Source organism: Haliotis asinina, chromosome 8 (assembly GCF_037392515.1).
Source record: "Haliotis asinina isolate JCU_RB_2024 chromosome 8, JCU_Hal_asi_v2, whole genome shotgun sequence".
Classification (NCBI taxonomy): domain Eukaryota; kingdom Metazoa; phylum Mollusca; class Gastropoda; order Lepetellida; family Haliotidae; genus Haliotis; species Haliotis asinina.
Window position 1 is genome coordinate 8,451,205 of NC_090287.1, and position 17,637 is coordinate 8,468,841.

Sequence of the window (17,637 nt, forward strand, 5' to 3'; positions counted from 1 at the left end):
TGTCAAACATCATTGTGATGAACTTTGCTGTATTTCGCATACAGATGTCACAAAGTAACAGCTGGGTAGTATTTTGCAATTGTACAAAACCTTAAATACCCTGTGTATTTATATATGTCTCTTCAACTTCAACACACCAGTTTTCGCTGTCATTACACAACCTCAAGCATCATTGTGATGAACTTTGCTGTATTTCGCATACAGATGACACAAAGTAACAGCTGGGTAGTATTTTGCAATTGTATTAAACCTCAAATACCCTGTGTATTTATATATGTCCCTTCAACTCCAACACACTAGTTTTTGACTGTCATTACACAACCTTAACCTCAAATCAACATCTGTCAACTTGTCTCAGAAAGAATCCTTAAATAATTTTTCCTGCTGTGTCTTTTTTTTGGTGTTGATAATTATGGCCTGCTGTGCAGTTCATTAAATGTCAAAGAGTGAGACATATAGCCATGCTTCATTTACCCTAAAAAAATGTCAGTGACGCGACAACAATACATAAAGACAAGATAAATGTCATCATCATAGCCGTTAAATATATATTAAACATATCATCTTCTCAAAGGCTCCCAAGTCCAAAGTTCTTCAGAATCAAAAGTCGTTTCAACATAACCATATAAAAAATTAATTGCCATCTCCAGAACCCTGTGTGTTTCAAAACTATCAAATCACAATTCACTGGATATATCAAAAACTGGCGAGTGGAGAAATAATAGAAACATCGACGAAACTAAACCCTTCATGATTAGAGTTTCCAGCATGCACTGGGACAGTTCCAGACTTACTACCTCGGTATACTACCCTCCTCCATTATCGGAACCTTGCAGTGGTTCAGAACAAAATGTATCGGTAAAATGGATTGGTCCAGTAAATGTTGCTCACGAGTGAAAATTAGTAAGGTAGGTCAGTTTAGTTTTACACTACACTTGGCAATATGGTTTTCTGTAAATAATCAAGTCTGGACTAGAAAACTGAATGATCAAAAGCTTGAGCATTGATATACATAACTGGGATACAATGATAATTGTCACCCAAGTCACTGAGCCTGACCATCCAGTCCTGTTAGTTGTCAATTTACTTAATAAAGAATTGTGTAGACGTAGGTCAGAACAGATTATACATGTTTGTTTGTTATTATTGCAGCATTCCAAGGGACTGTGTTCCTTAAATTCACAAACAATGTATAAATTTTAATGTCAGTGATGTAAAAACACAGAAAGGTTGCAACAGAAATGCTAGCATCCAATTTGGAATTGTACATAAAGAAACAAGGGCAACTACATAATAGATATAATCACTTTCACACCAAGGACAAGTGAAACTTATGTCTCACAAGAAACACAAGCAAGATTTTATTAAGACCAACATCATCTCCCTAGAAACCAGACACAAACTGAACGATCCATTGATCTTTGTCTACATTTCATACTTCCTCCACAATGGTTTAAATAATGGATTTAATTCTGGATATGGTACAAGGTAAATCTGCCATATCAGCACATCTGCTAGAGAATCAATGTGCTTTGGCATTTTAGTAAACCTATTGATGATATTCAGGACATATTTAAGCAATGAATCCAAGAGGTAAATATGTTTCCACAGATTTCTAATTCATACCTTGTCAGACTAAGAGCCCATTGAACTCACTACATACTGACAAGAGGTGAAAATGTGATTCCACAGACTTCTAATTCATACATATCTTTATCAGAATAATTGCCCACTTAAAATGAAACTGATCATATATTGACACTAAATGTAAAAATACGCTCGCTTAGATATCCTGTAAGTAATGTGTTTGATGAACATATAGTATGCTGTTTGACTATGGTATACTGAAATATTAATACAGTACAAATGCCTTTATAGTGATTTGTGGTGAGATTTGTAGTATGTTGGTTTTGATGCCCCTTGTAACAGTAGCGGTTTAGTCATACATATTATAGATATGGCTACACCCTACAATCCATGACAATCCATGACAATCCTTTAAAGTCATGAATCTTTGACATGACAAACATTCCCACCATGCTTTAAGCTTGATATAAAAACCCAACATGCAATACTATAAATGTGACAGGCAGATGAAAAACATGTATTTCATGCAGATAGGCAAATAACTGATTCAAACATTTAAAAAAAACTCCAAAGGTAAATTTCAACTTGTTATCTCTCACAAATGACACAAAAAATTAGCGTTCCTCTTCAAACCCTTGTCATCTGAATAAACCTGACAATATCATTGTACAATGCCTAAAAGTGATACAATACATGAATCATAGAGCTACTATGCTTGTTGTAAGAGGTGACTAACGGGACTGGGTGGTCAGGCTCACTGACTTGGTTGACACATGTCATCGGTTCCAAATCGCGCAGATTGATGCTCATGTTGTTGGTCACTGGATTGTCTGGTCCAGACTCGAATATCTACATACCATGTGAGCGTGGCATAAAACTAAACTCACTCACTCACTCATAGCTATAGTCATTGCATAAATTATGACAAGAAATGACAAAGAGTTGACAAATTCACTCAAATCATTTTTTTATGATTATGTTGTATCAAGTAACTTTCCAATCCTTGGTAGTGCAAATATTTCATGATGTATTTTATTTAATGTGAGCTAATAATTCAGCTGCCATAACCATTACTACAATCATGGTCTCAGATCAGTTACTTCTGAGTTGTAGTAATCGTTATATCTGTACATAGCACAAAGGCATATGGCTTATGCTTTATGTTTATGTGACTGAGAGACTTTAGTTTTACGCTGCTTTTAGCAATATTCCAGCAATATCATGGCAGGGACACCAAAAAATGGGCTTCACACATTGTATCCTTGTGGGGAATCAAACCCGGGTCTTCGGTGTGATGAGTGAACGCTTTAACCTCTATGCTAACCCACCACCCCATATGATTTTCATAATTCTTGGTTTGTTGTTTAATTCCACACTCAGATATGTTCCATCTACATGATACATGTAAATAATCAAGTAATGACTAGACAATCCAGTGACTGATATTGTGAGCATGAGCCTGGACAGAAGCATTATATCATTTGATTGTGACATCATGGTAGCCAATGAGGTCACAATCGTCTGAATTTCATTGTGGATTTACCTATACACCCTTGATCTAACCCAATTACCCACGGAAGAGAATTGTGGGTGACAAGGGAAAGTTATTCTCAGAGGTAGTAACTTATGCTGCAACTTCTGCCAGCAACAAATCCTTGGTTGCTTTCAGCTGACGCCATTATTGACAGTCAGCAGCCACATAACTGTCATATCCAGTAACAGATGTATCACAAGCTGTATGAAGAACCAGATGAATTTGTCTCAGGTAATATTATGACCTACAGCTTGCAAAAATAGAGATGTACGCAATGACTATCAGTCTGACTACTGTGTCTGTTACCAACACTATAATGGGTCATATACAGAATTAGTTGCCGATCAAATACGCCCACAGGCACACAGGCATGCATACACACTGCAGTGACACAATCTAAAGTGTAACAGAGATAAATCCCACTCTCCGATCATACATGTGCACCACTACAAAATCAATAAAATCATCAAAAACTCTGTGATGACTATGAAAATCATTGAAGAACAAGCTATAACAAAATGGAAAATGTAATTAGAGAACAGTGAGCGAGTGAGTTTTATGCTGCTTTATCAAAATTCTAGCAATATGATGACAGGGACAAAATCCTGGTCAGAAAGTGTCCCAGTAACTATTACTCGTCATAAGAAATCAAATAGTTTGATATTTAGGACTGGTATTTTTTTGGGGGGGTGTAACTTTTTTGTGATGGCCTGGAAAGTTCCTCATAACATCAACCACTGGTTTGTCTAGTTAGACATGATTATGGACACTGCGAAGCCACTGGTGTATTTACTCCTTTATCATGTGAATCTATTCTTACTCCATCAGGCACATATCAATCTATTACTACTCCTTCATCAGGTGAATATAAATCTATTACTACTCCTTCATCAGGTGAATACTGTCAAGTTTCTTTAATCTGACATCATTCATTGCACAACAAATTGTCAGATTAACGATAATATCAGACTATATAAATGCGACTAGGTTATGTTTATCTAATTTGTTACCTACAATAGTACAAAAGCGTCGGATAATGTCGACTGTCGAATAAAAGGAGGTCGGATTAACGAGACTTGATTGTATATTCTTATTCATTCAACAGGTGAATATATTCTCACTCCATAATCAGATGAGTACATTCTTTCAAGGTCTTTCAATCCACAAAGGAATGTGAAGAGCTTCTCACACGAGTTTGCAGTTGGATTTCCAAAGGTTGTAATCTGTAAACACTGAATATCTATTACAACCTTTCATACTGTCCTGGGTCCCCTGGGAATAGTACCTTGTACATGATGAACCTTGCATGAAGTGCAAACATTCACATGCTGTCTTCAACATTCAATTAAGGAATGAAGAGCTGCCAATTTACACACAAAGTAAATACAAGGGCAAAAACAGAGCTTCTGAGCTTCACAGAAACAAATACAATTAGGCTTTAATGCCAACAAGAAAGAATATCTCCATGTGTCATCAAAGAGTCTCTCTCACACAGGCAAGGCAAGATGTCAAGACCTTTGTACAGGAACACGAATACTTGGACCTGTACAAAAATGACCAGGGCTGCTGCATGTGTTGATGTTTGATCATTATCAAAAGGCTGAAATTATTTGTTTAATAACAAAACCAGAACATCTAATTACACAGGTAATATAACTGAAACAAATTCTGATATTTTCTGATTATGAATATGGAAAACGTATTCAGTGACTGTTAATGATGAAGTAAGGATATCCAGATGATAAAACTATCCACTTTCAGTGCTATCAGAGGAACAGAATCGCTGGCTGGTTCTTTATACCCATAATTGCATCAAATTTCTTCCAGCCAATAAATGCATCTTCAAACACATATTACTAGCTTACCATGTGATAAAGCTAAGTAATGATCAACATTATGTCTATTTGGGCTATTTCCGATGTATTTTCGTGTACACAGTCAAACAATTATCACAAAAGAAATGCGCATTGTCAAATGTGCTTGAAACATGTGTAATTATCAGAGGCAAAACAAGCCAAGGTCTATTTTTAGAATATATCAAAGGTTCAGCAAACGCCAACTGAGCGTTTGACTTTGGTTTTGTGAGAAACCTTTTCACCTTGGCATTTTTATCTTGCACGCAGAAATCACTTAGCTCTTTCAAATGTCTTCCGATAATGCAGCAGGAAAAAACAGGGATATCTTCTATAAACACTAGAAAGAGGATTTAAGGTGGAAATCACTTTCATGTCTCACTGATAATTAACATGAATAATATTTACACCGAACCATTCGAGGAAATCTTTCCAAAGAAGCACTTTTGTATTTAGCAAGCTGATAAAATGGTAAAAAAAATCAGAACACCTTTCATTCAATTTGAATGCCCAACTTGATAAGGAGGCCGGCCTCTAATTGCATGAATAAATCATTATCATAGTTAGGCTCTTAGAAAGAAACATATTTCTGATCCAAATCTTATTTTGAAAATGACATGTCACCAAGCTGTGTTTTTAGGAAACCTGTTAGATACCATGGCAACCTGGTCAAAGCAAGCAAGATGAACTTGTCTTTTAAATTCTACATCAAAACTTGTTACAGCCCAAATCTAAAACCAACTGATCAGAACTGATAAGACGTTTAGACAGACAGACTCAGATCTTTGTGGTCAAGCATGACTTTTCTACAACAGAAACAAGAACTTGTAAGCTCCCTCCTCAAACATGCAGGCAAACATTTTAGAAACAGAGTGTCAAGGTAGATAACTCCTTAGTTGTATGTTAGACACTATCACATACAGTCAGGCCGTGTTAATCCGAACACTTCTGTTTTTCATCAAAAACGTTCGGATAGTGAAGCGTACATACTACTGAAACGAACTTTTATGAACACAACTTCAGTAGGGTTACTTCCCTTTGACATGGTAATACAAAAAACATACGAACGTATACAAGTTGGCTGAATGTGCGATGTGGTGTTTGGAGGCAAGAAATCGACTTTCACATTGGTCAGTTTGACCTTGGCATACTTGTGACTGGCAGCATTGTTACGAAGTAAGATCACTTGTCAACCACGTGATTGCATCTGTCTCTCAAATGATCATAGCCAATCACAAAACATATCCATTGTCCGAAATTGTGCTCTTGACGATAGACTGTCCGAATTCTTGACCAAAATGTTTACACATAAAATCAAAATTGGCTTTAGGGTTTTCTCTTTTATTTTTTGAGCTGCAGTAATTTCACATCTTTTACGCCTAGGGGCGGGACTTGCCATTATGACTGACAAGCATCAGGTGATCTCATTTTGACACGATCAGTGTTTTATACAGGAAGTAAGCATGACAGGTATTACTCCAACTAGCCAAAAGTGAGACCTACTAATTGATCAAAATCACAAACTAACGACATCTTCAACTCGCAAGTGTCACTTAACAATTACCACTGAATGGGGCTCATGGTGTGAAGGGATTATCCCAACCTTTTTTATGTACCGCCGGATTAATGAAGCAAAACTATATGTAATTAGCTAATCTGTTACCGCTGATTAACGTTCGGATACGGAGAGTGAAGCACCGGATTACTGAATCAACAGGTAATGAGTTTACATAGTAAGCAAGATTGGTTACAGCTAGCTATTGTTCGGATATCGCGGGAATCGGATTGTCGGGGTCTGGACTAACGCGTCCTGACTGTACTTGTGAACCTGATGTGTACAAAATGTTCTAAGAAAGTTGATAGTCCCCAACAAACTGCTCAAGTTTCCCAGAAACTGTGCCAGTCTAGAAAGGTACATTATACCTCTATTGCCCTTCCAGCAAGTTATCTAATGTGCACTCTCTTCATCAATGTGTACCCATGGCGATAGTGATTTAATAGGGTGTAACATACACTCATCCTAGCACTATTGACAATATATACTCATCCAGTACTACTGTCCCTATATCACTAGAGACAATATATACTCATCCAGTACTACTGTCCCTATATCACTATAGACAATATATACTCATCCAGTACTACTGTCCCTATATCACTACAGACAATATATACTCATCCAGTACTCAATACTGGTATGCCTCCAACAGACATGCCTTCATCCACTACCCAGTGCTGGTATTCGTTCAGAGTACCATCATTTTGCTTTTCTTGACAAAGAAACCAAAGAAACATGACACACTTCAAGGAAATCCTAGTAAAGGTTCCACTGGAACATGATACCACATAACTGGTAGCTCCACACCTCCCCATTCTCTACACTAATGTGTTCCTGAAGCTAATTATTGGCACCAATTTTATTCATCTTGCCTGAGAGTGTGTGCTTCATGAAGCATGAACCTCCATCTGTATGACTCCAGCATTGATGAGTGAAGCACCTACACCCAACACTGTACATAATGAGAAAGCACCACAGGCTGAGGTGTACCGGGCACATCTCAGTAAACAATATAGTTATCTCATTAACCTTATCACAACGTTGTAATTATTACATTTTCATCCCACTTTCACACTGTGAGGCAGGATGCATCATACCTTCATTAAAAACATACTTCCAAAGGTATCTATACTGTAACTGTCAGTGTTTTGCATGAAGCACAAATTTTGTTGAAACTAGTATATGGTGAACCTCATCACTTTAGAGCGAGTTTAGTCTCATGCCACTCAGCAATATTCTGGCTATATAGAATCAGTCTGTAAATAATCGAGTCCCGACCAGATGATCAGGTGATCAACATCATGAGCATTGATCTATGCATTTGGGAACCGATAACGTGTGTCAACCAAGTCAGCGAGCCTGACCACGTGATTCCTGAATATTAATATATGTACCCTTGCACTAGATACTTAGGGACAATAAAACTGTACTGTGTTTGGAATAGTGGCCAGAAAGGATGCAATGTAATGTCTAATGTACTATTATCCTTAGAGCACTGTATGATCTTTAGGTCACATGGGATAGCACCCTTGAAAGGTGTACAATCATGTCTTTGTACTTGATTCAGTGGTTGTGCACACACCCTACAGTTGAAAACATATCTTGTAGAATGTGCTTATTTAGGTGACCCATGAAGGTCCAAGGCAGAATAGGCCTTCAGCAATGCATGCTTGCCATAAAAGAGGACAACGATTATTGTGAGAGGCGACTAACAAGATCGGGTAGTAAGGCTCACTGACTTGGTTGACACATCATATGTTCCCAATTGTGCAGATTGATGCTCATGCTATTGATCACTGGATTGTCTGGACTCGATTATTTACAGGCTGCCGTCATATAGCTGGAATAATGCTGAGTTCAGTGTAAAACTAAACTCACTCACTTGTTTCGGGCCACTCAGCATACAGTACAATGTATTTACTGCATATATAATACTGCTCCTATATATAGGCAACAAACTCCTCTTGAGCAACTCTTGTGGTGACACTTACAAATCATGCTCATCTGATGAAGAATGGCACCACACAAAACACTTGAATTCTTTGTGTATCTTGTTGTCTTAAATTTAACACATTCTTTTTAACTTTTAAAAAATTAATTAAAATGGCTAGAGTCTGGGAATCTGATTTTGTACATTTTGGAACTGCAAGCATATTGAAAGGGCAATATAAGATAAGAATACTTTATGACTCTCATATGGGAATGAGCCTTAGATATTACTACTATTTAAACAATCTGTATATGAGTAAATTCTAACATTTGTACTTTCATACCCTCAAAGGTTTTGGACAACTTCAGACACAGAAATATTGCATTAATGCATCATGCTGTGAGTGAGTGAGTTTAGCTTTATGCCACACTCAGCAATATTCCGGCTACATGGATGAAGTCTGCAAATGATAGTCTGCAACAGACAGTCCAATGATCAACAGCATAAGCATTGATCTACGCAGAAGGGAACCAATGACGTGTCAACAAAGTCAGCGAGCCTGACCACCTCAGCCTACCTCATGGCATAACAAATTAACTACAGTAATGTGAATTGGGAAGTACTTTAATTCTGCCCATCAGTATACATGGAGCCCATATGCCCCAGCATGACCTCTAGTATTAGGCCATACCATACAAACTGAATGATATCAGCAAGCCAAGATATCAACTTCTCTTATTCCTAAACAAACCTATAAGTGGCTGAAATCCATTTGAGAATTGGGCCAAAACATAACTTACCCTAATCATCCCAAAATGAAATGAGTTGCAAAGGAGTCTTAAATCTGGGCTTTAAGTATGAAGACATATGTTTCAGGAGCCAACTGGTTTCAAGCATATGGCAGTAAGAAATGCAATGAGCCATAAAAGCGCTGAAACTCGAGCTAATGTATAACAGTTTTGCCAAGCTGTAAATGAGGTTTGTGCTTTGAGGGGAGCATGCAGGCTGCTACATGAAGCCTTGCCCTCCTAATGAAAACATCGTAAGTTTTTTCTTGCTTGTCCCTTTTTTTGTTCTGGAAAATAGAAAAATAAACACGCTGTTGGGTTCCTGCATGTACACAAATGTTAAATCAGTGTATCCATTCGTTGGCGAGGAAATTGAGGGACTCAACTTAAGTGTCATGTTGAGTGATACTTTGAAAAAAGGCTGTGAAAAGAATCCAACACATTTTGAATGACAGGAAAAAGGGAGACCATTCGAATGAAAGGACAGTTCACACTGTAACACCATTGATGAAACAGAAAAAAATATTTGTGCACAGACTTGAGCATATGGTTTTAAAGCATAAGCAGTAATTGAATCAGTACTGTGATTTACTTTGCTTGCATACAATTCGAGCAGTAACAGACGGAGGACTGTTTTAAAGGTAGGAAGACTGAAAGTAGACATTGTAGTTTAGCATGAGGAATAGCCTTACCAGTGGGAGGGAATATGATATAGACAAGGTAAGTGTGCTGGCCATTAGTCACCAGTATCACAGGTTCATATTGGATGATAAGGACTAATGTAGTGAGTGAGTGAGTGAATCACTGAGGAGCAAGAGAGAGATTGTGAGTGGGTGGATGAATGGGTGAGTGAGTGGTCTCCATATACTTCACACTTTGGTAATGAGCACATGAGCACATATTGCCACATGATCCCACGAACAAATCTGTGGGTTAACACAAATTACATACAGAAAATTTGTCAAATGGGCAATTTGGCATTTGTAGAGATGTATGACAGATCAAAGATTAAACCTATCTCAAATATAACTGAACATGAGTTATCTGGAAAAGATGCATTGATTTGGCTTTAAAACCTATCAGTGTCATGGGTTTACATAAAATGAAGGATACTTATTAACCAGGCAGTTGATTGAATCATAACAGAAGTTTTAATCCCCACAACATCAATGACTGCTTGTCTACAGAAGACTAACTGCAACCACAAGCCAGGACATGTTAAAATTCCATCATTTCTATTAATTTTGAACCTATAACAAGCCAGTGCAAAAAGAGATAATGAAGGACAACAGCCATTATTGCTTTTACAGAGAATCCCGTACGGCACATCAGCCCTTTCTCCAAATGTGGCCACAGAAGGTAAAAGCACTCCGTCAATATCTAAGTATGTCCCCCGGGCTGAGCAATAAACTAATGGGTTTATAGAGTCGACTTGATAGCCATGTTCCTGCAGCCGGGAAGGGAGTTAAGCAAATCTTTTCTTGTTGTCCTCCATAAAGACTAATCATTACTGCTGTGTTTTAGGGTATAGCTATTGAATTTGGTAGTTCACGAGTAGCCATTAAGTGATTTCTCCTTTTGATGTTGGAATGCCAACAATCCTGAGATGATATCACTTTTTAAAGGAGGATACTTTCATTTTCAAGTGTTTTGCTTAAAAGGTAGCTTTGGTTGGTTTATATCAGAGAACATACTTTTAACGTCGGATTATATTGTTGTTGTTTTTTATTAATTCTTTTGTATTGGAATAGTACTGGAGTTTGGTTTTATGATGCTTTTAGCAATATTTCAGCAATATCACCATGGGGGGACACCAGATATGGGCTTTACACACTGTACCCATGTCAGGAATGGAACCCAGGTCTTTGGCATGATGAGAGGATGCTTTAACCACAAGGCTATCGACCTTTACACTGGGATAAGTCATGAAATAACATGGATGTTATTTTACAGGAAAATATTTACATTTACATGATCTTTCGTCAAATGTCTTAATGTTTTTCTGAAGTCCATTACATGATAAACATAGGGTTGATCACAGCTCTTGATTTCAGCCATATAGCAATACATCAAGTCAAAGCGTCATATTTATATTTAAGAGTGTCAGCAAATATAAGTACTTTAAATATATTTCATTTTCTTAGACCACTACATCTAAAATAGATTAGATTAGATAAAAATCATATGAAATGAAGATTCAAATTCAGGGTACATTCTGTACTTGAACCAATGGTCATAGTTTGCTGTAACAACTAAGGGACATAACTCTGCACACTGAATTGCACCACGTTGATTTTCTTGCATTCGATGTGCATTAACAACTGATATCACTGTCAACGTTATCAAATCATATCAAGTTTTGTTTAAAACATGATACATGTACTTTTCCAATTCCTACACATGCCAGAAATATTGGCTGTGTTTCCATAAACAAGCAGTAAGCAATGTGAGACCAACTCACCATACTATATGTCATTTACATGCACCTGCTGATTAAACGTTAACATTTCAACAATTACATTGTTTGGGCAGCAAACTGGTACTTTGTAAAATTTCTGAGAAAACGGTCATAAATGTAAAGAAATAGTATTTCAATACGTACCTCTAAATTGAAAACAAACCAAGTTGATCTTGAAAAATCATGCAGTCAAAATGTCTCACAAGTCTGTTAGTGTGTTAGACCAAGACTGCAGGAGTTTGGCTACAGCCACTATAGAAACAGACATTCATCACGTGTGCACCAGGTTTTTTCCAGACAAATTACTCCCACAAATCCCCTGGGATATTAAAAAGTCCAGATATGTGAATGAGTGAGGTAACATGTTTTCATAAAGAAAAACACACATGAAATATAAACCTGACAAAATACACGTTCACATCTGTCAACAAACAATCCCGGTTCTGAAGCATTCTTCAACACATAACATTCACTTGTGGGAAAATGTTGAAAATTAGAGCCCCCCAAATATAGTTTCTTGTTCCTGTGCATTTAACATGGTGCAGACATTTCACTTGAAGTAGTCCCAGAAGCTGTGGTGAACTTGGCTCTGATCTGCTTGTCAATGACAAAGCTTTGTAAGGCCACAGCTCTGCAGTCACAACTCAACAGGCTACTTTCCATTCCAGTAGTTGCCTTCAAACTTAAAGAGGCTGCGCTTGCACTACAAGATGTTTCATTCACACTTCAAGGTGTTTCATTCAAACTTCAAGGTGTTTCATTCACACTTCAAGGAGCTGCATTTGCATTTTAAGCTGTTTCACTCACACTTCAAAGGGTATTCACACTTCAGGATCTGCATTCACACTTTGAGCTGCTTCATTCACACCTGAAGGAGCTGCTTTCATGTATGACTGTATCACTTATAGCTTAATTCACACTTCGAGGATTGCATTCACACTTTAGGAACTTCATTCAATGTGCTTTATTCAAACTTCAAGATGCTGCATTCACACTTTGAGGAGCTGCATTCACATTTTAGGAGCTGCATTCAATGTGCTTAATTCAAACTTCAAGATGCTGCATTCACACTTCAAGGGACTTATTTCACACTTCAAGGAGCAGCATTCACACTTCAATTGGCTTCTTTCAAAATTCAAGGTGCTGCACTTACACTTCCAGGGGCTGCATTCAAGTTTTAAGGACCTGTATTTTAAGGGCCTGCAGTCACACCTAAGAGGGTTCATTAACACATGTCAAAACTACATTCTTGTTCCAAGCACAAAATACACTTGAATGCACAATATGTTCAATCACTGAAACTGAATGTTTATTTCCTGACAAGTAATTTGAACCGCATGAAATCATATTTTCACTTCACGACATTCTGTTTGATTAAATTCGTATTAAGCTCACAACATCATATTTTCTCTTACAACAGTGGTGTTTCCACATGATTCCACAGTACTCAATCTTCCCCAGTTATAGTTTCACCCTTGATATTTCACATTAGTTGTTATCTCATTAACTCGAAGACTGTAGATCTCCCAGTACAACCTGCAGATAATCCATGGAAAACCTAAATACATTATACTTGCAACAACTGGCGAATCAAACAATGACATCCTTTTCCATGTCAACAAATACTGATTCAACATCATTACCTTAATATTAAAGAATATTAAACAGAACATATTCTAAGTCTGCTCCTCGGTGTGCTCAAACTTGTCACTATTTTGGACACATAATGGCTTCCAGAACACGAATATAATGCTGAAGGGGGAACATAGTCCGTGTGTCTATAGACAAGCTCCCAACAGTGATACTGCAACAGACATGTTGTCTAACAATAATTCTAAAATAATTAATAAACTCCCCAAACAGTACTCATATCAGACAAGACAACTGAAAATTGATGAGCACAATGAGCTGGAAATGCACTCTTCATTTAGTGATTGTTGATCTACTATTCGTGAGTGAGTTGGGTTTAGCTCTATGTTGTACAGTGTTCCTGTTATTTCATATCTCAATGTGGCAGGAAATCCCTGAGACATGCATATTTTGGACATTTCAAACATTTCAATCAGATCTCTTCCTTTGACAAAATGTCACCTTTGCAGGTCTGATAAGATGATGCTTCCAAAACATGATGCCTTCACTAAGATGAACACCTCTGCCCAGCGGTGTCACTATATGGCCGAAATATTGCCAGTGTGACTCTAAATTTTAACTCACTTACTGCCCAGTAGAAGGTAGTAACTTCCTATTGGGAAAGACCACTAGGAAGAAACAATGGTGACCGCAATGCCTGTTAGATACCTGCAACATGAGACAATATATTCGGTAATACTTTTTATAAAGTTTCATTTGTGGCAATTTATATTCATGCTCTCATCTTCTAAGCTTTTAAACAACAATCTATTCCTCATGTCATGAATATTAATATGACTACAACAATTAAACAGACAACCATGATTTCAATAAGTTTGATGTATTAAACTGTGGTCCCTAATAATTTAAGAATTACACGTTGAGTCTTGTTTTACATGATTTGATCACAATGAACATTTGTCATTGCAAGATTTCGTTTAATCTTGATGTTGACAAGTGCTGCAATAAATGTCATTAACTTTTTAAAATAAATCATAAAAAAATAATCTGCCATCAGGCTCAGTATTGAAAATAACCTGGATGAAATCAGCAGCTAAAATGATTTTCCTTTGCTTGCCCTAAAGATGAACTACTACCTGGATATTTAAGGCTGGTCTACATGAGTGTCAGTGGTGACTGTATGCATTAGACTTATTGAGCATTGGCTGATTAGAATTGAAATGTCAAGTGATATTTGAGGAAAGTCTATGATATGTCATGAAGAGGTCTATCAGGTTCAAGGATGGAATTACCAATGAGAGCTACAGCTCATAATTCCCACATTAAGTTGCACTTATTACTGTATATTGTTCCATGCCTCTTCATAGGAGTTTATCTAAATTATATTGAAATATTTAGGACTGCATATCCTTTGTACCATGGAAACAGTTTAATAAATATCAAATGACAAAGCTAAAACTTTCTCACATCAAACACTGTAAACTGACAAGTTTAAGGTTTTGGTTCCAGAATTGCTTTCACAAAGTTTTTTTTTCAAGTTTGGGTTAAATAACGTTTTCCTCATAACAAGTAAACACATTTTCTAATGAAATTCCTCATATGGTTTAACGTATCTCTGCTTTCATCTGTTGTGAGGAAAGCAGAGTACTGTCACCACTTAAAGGAACCCAACATGCACAACTCTCAAAGCACACAAAGGGGGCCAACAATTGGTCTGCTGTAAACAGGAAACATAAATTAACTGAGATAGGTTATACCATTAAGGGTACCAAGTCTCTATGACTGAATCCTAGTTTGCCTTGATTTACACTATAGGCATTGTTACTTTCCTTTTGTCTTGTTTCCCTTCAAACAATAAGCTTTCAGATCATGATACAACAGTTGAAGACTTTTGATAATCAGGGAATCAAACCCACAACCAATATTGGCTGTGGCCAAGGGGACATAACCCCCAACACCTGGAGATGGAAGTCACATACTGTGAGTTATTAACAGTTAACATGACAGAAGAGTTGTCTACTCTTTAACTCAATTACTTTTTCAACATTCCAAATGAATTACATACACTAAAGTGTTTGATGGGCCAAAGTGCAATAAATCTTTTGGAATGAAGTTTTTGAACATGGTTCCATATCCAACTATTTTATCATGTCCATGTTCTATTAACTCCACCTAAGTTGAGACCTGCATGCATCACACTGTACCATGTATGACGTAAGAACAGTCAATGACACAGACACTTGACATTACAAACATGGTGTGCTGCAGACTTATCCAAACAGTCGTGGCACTATACAGAGAGAACATCCTTACAAAATAATGTCAGTGCCTTCTTACATGAAACAGACCTGTGAAGGTCTGGGGTAGAATAGGCCTTCAGCAACCCATGTTTACCTTAAACGGTGACTATGCTTGTTGTAACAGGTGACTAACGGAATTGGGTGGTCAATCTCACTGACTTGGTTAACATATATATGATTGGTTCCCAATTGCACAGATTGGTGCTCCTGCTGTTGATCACTGAATTGTCTGGTCCAGACTCAATTATTTACAGACCGCTGCCATATGGATGGAAGAGTGTGGCGTAAAACTAAACTCACCCACCCCATTATATGAAACAAATGTACCCAAATATTAGAATTTAGTTTTAATGAATATGCACTCTACTGCATATGTTTTCCAGTTCAAATTGTCATATGTAAATCATACTGAAAAAAAAAAAAATAATAATAATAAAAACAGACATCCTTGGTTTCATACAAGAAATACACCCATCTCTGCCTGGTGACTTCTCTAAACAAATATTTACATAGTAAATGTACATGAACAGTGTTTTAAGAGCTTAACATCAATTACCCATTTACATTGATTAGAGTCTGGCTTGGATTTACAGAAGCAGAGGCTAGACACCTTCCACAATTGCTGTGTTTGTCAGGCCTCGACTTGACAACACAGGGTAATGACTGCACAAATGAGAGCTAGCCTACACGTGATGGCTAACTTGGTATGATAAAGTCCAACTGCTGTGACTGAATTGATGAACACTCACCATGAAAGGATATATGACTGAATTATTTGTATGAAACAGGTTGATGAATGACTTAACATAGAAGATCATCTGGCCTTGAGGGCTGATGACAGTGTTCACAAGAGCAGAGATACAGACCATGTGAAAGGTTATTGATAAACTTCACTTCTAGTAGGATTAATAGAAGAAATACATACAGAAAACTGGATTAAGGATTTTAAAAACTTTCGATGGGCACAGTTATCTCCAGTCTCTGAGAGTCCACAGAAAGGATTGAGAGGGGTCAATATGTAGTGTGACAAAGAAAAATGGATGGGTTTTGTCTGGTTCTGTCACCATGTCTCAAGGAAAGCTTGGTCAAACTGACTCTTTCCTTTTAACCTATCCGGTTTGATGAGGCACAAAAGAGCCAGGAACATACAAATTGTGATCACAAGTATTCAAACTAGTGTCATCTGTGGAGCAAACACTTTAACCACTGTGCCACATCAAATGAATGTCTTGAAAACATGTTCTTAGACTCCAAATAATTGCTTTCTCTAACTTCAGAGGAGCATTGTGTCATTCCTTGCTGCAGTGAAAGCAGACATTATGCCTCTCGAAAGAGAACCAGGCTCTCCAAATATCAAATGGTCAGCTGAAATGTCAATCTAAAATTTGAATTGGTCAGCTGAAATGTCAGTCCAAAATTTGAACTGGTCAGCAAAAATGTCAGCCTCAAACATTAAACATTTGTCTCGAATGTCACTGAAAATATTCATTGTCTCTTCTACACATCTTGTGTTTAGACCATACAGTAAAATTATGAAGGGTTTTCAAACAGCAATACAGTGGTGTCACGGTGAGGGGAGGTAACTCAGTAGACAATTAGGAATACCACTAGGAATAGCTATGACTTGCTTAAAATTTCATTTTCATTTCTGTATTTATCAGTGGAACCACAGAAATAAAGGCTACCAAAATCCAGAGGGAATGCTTACCTTATGGATATGGAATGTTGTGTACATGACAGTCAAACATGATGGACCCCTCAAATATTATACAGAAGGCTCAAACATCTCTGCCTTGATTCCTCTGTGCTGTTCTCAGCCAAGACATTTAGTGTTTAATCAAACACACCACTTAAATGAATGAAATTTGACACACATGGAATTTACCCACAAGCGCCAGGGGATAGTGAACTGGACTGCTACCATCCACCATTCTGTAGTCTAGCAGACAATATTTAAACAAAGACTGTGTTGATTGGCTATCTGAAAGCGTAATGTGATGGGGAGCTCAGGTAATCAACATAGCTTCAACCTGACATGA

At 37.3% G+C, this 17,637-nt stretch overlaps 1 protein-coding gene across 2 annotated transcripts in view; it reads right to left on the reverse strand.

The window, feature by feature from the left end:
- Positions 1 to 17,637, reverse strand: part of LOC137293738 (alpha-mannosidase 2-like) — a 95,986-nt gene that overhangs the window by 6,975 nt on the left and 71,374 nt on the right. The window lies entirely within an intron of this gene.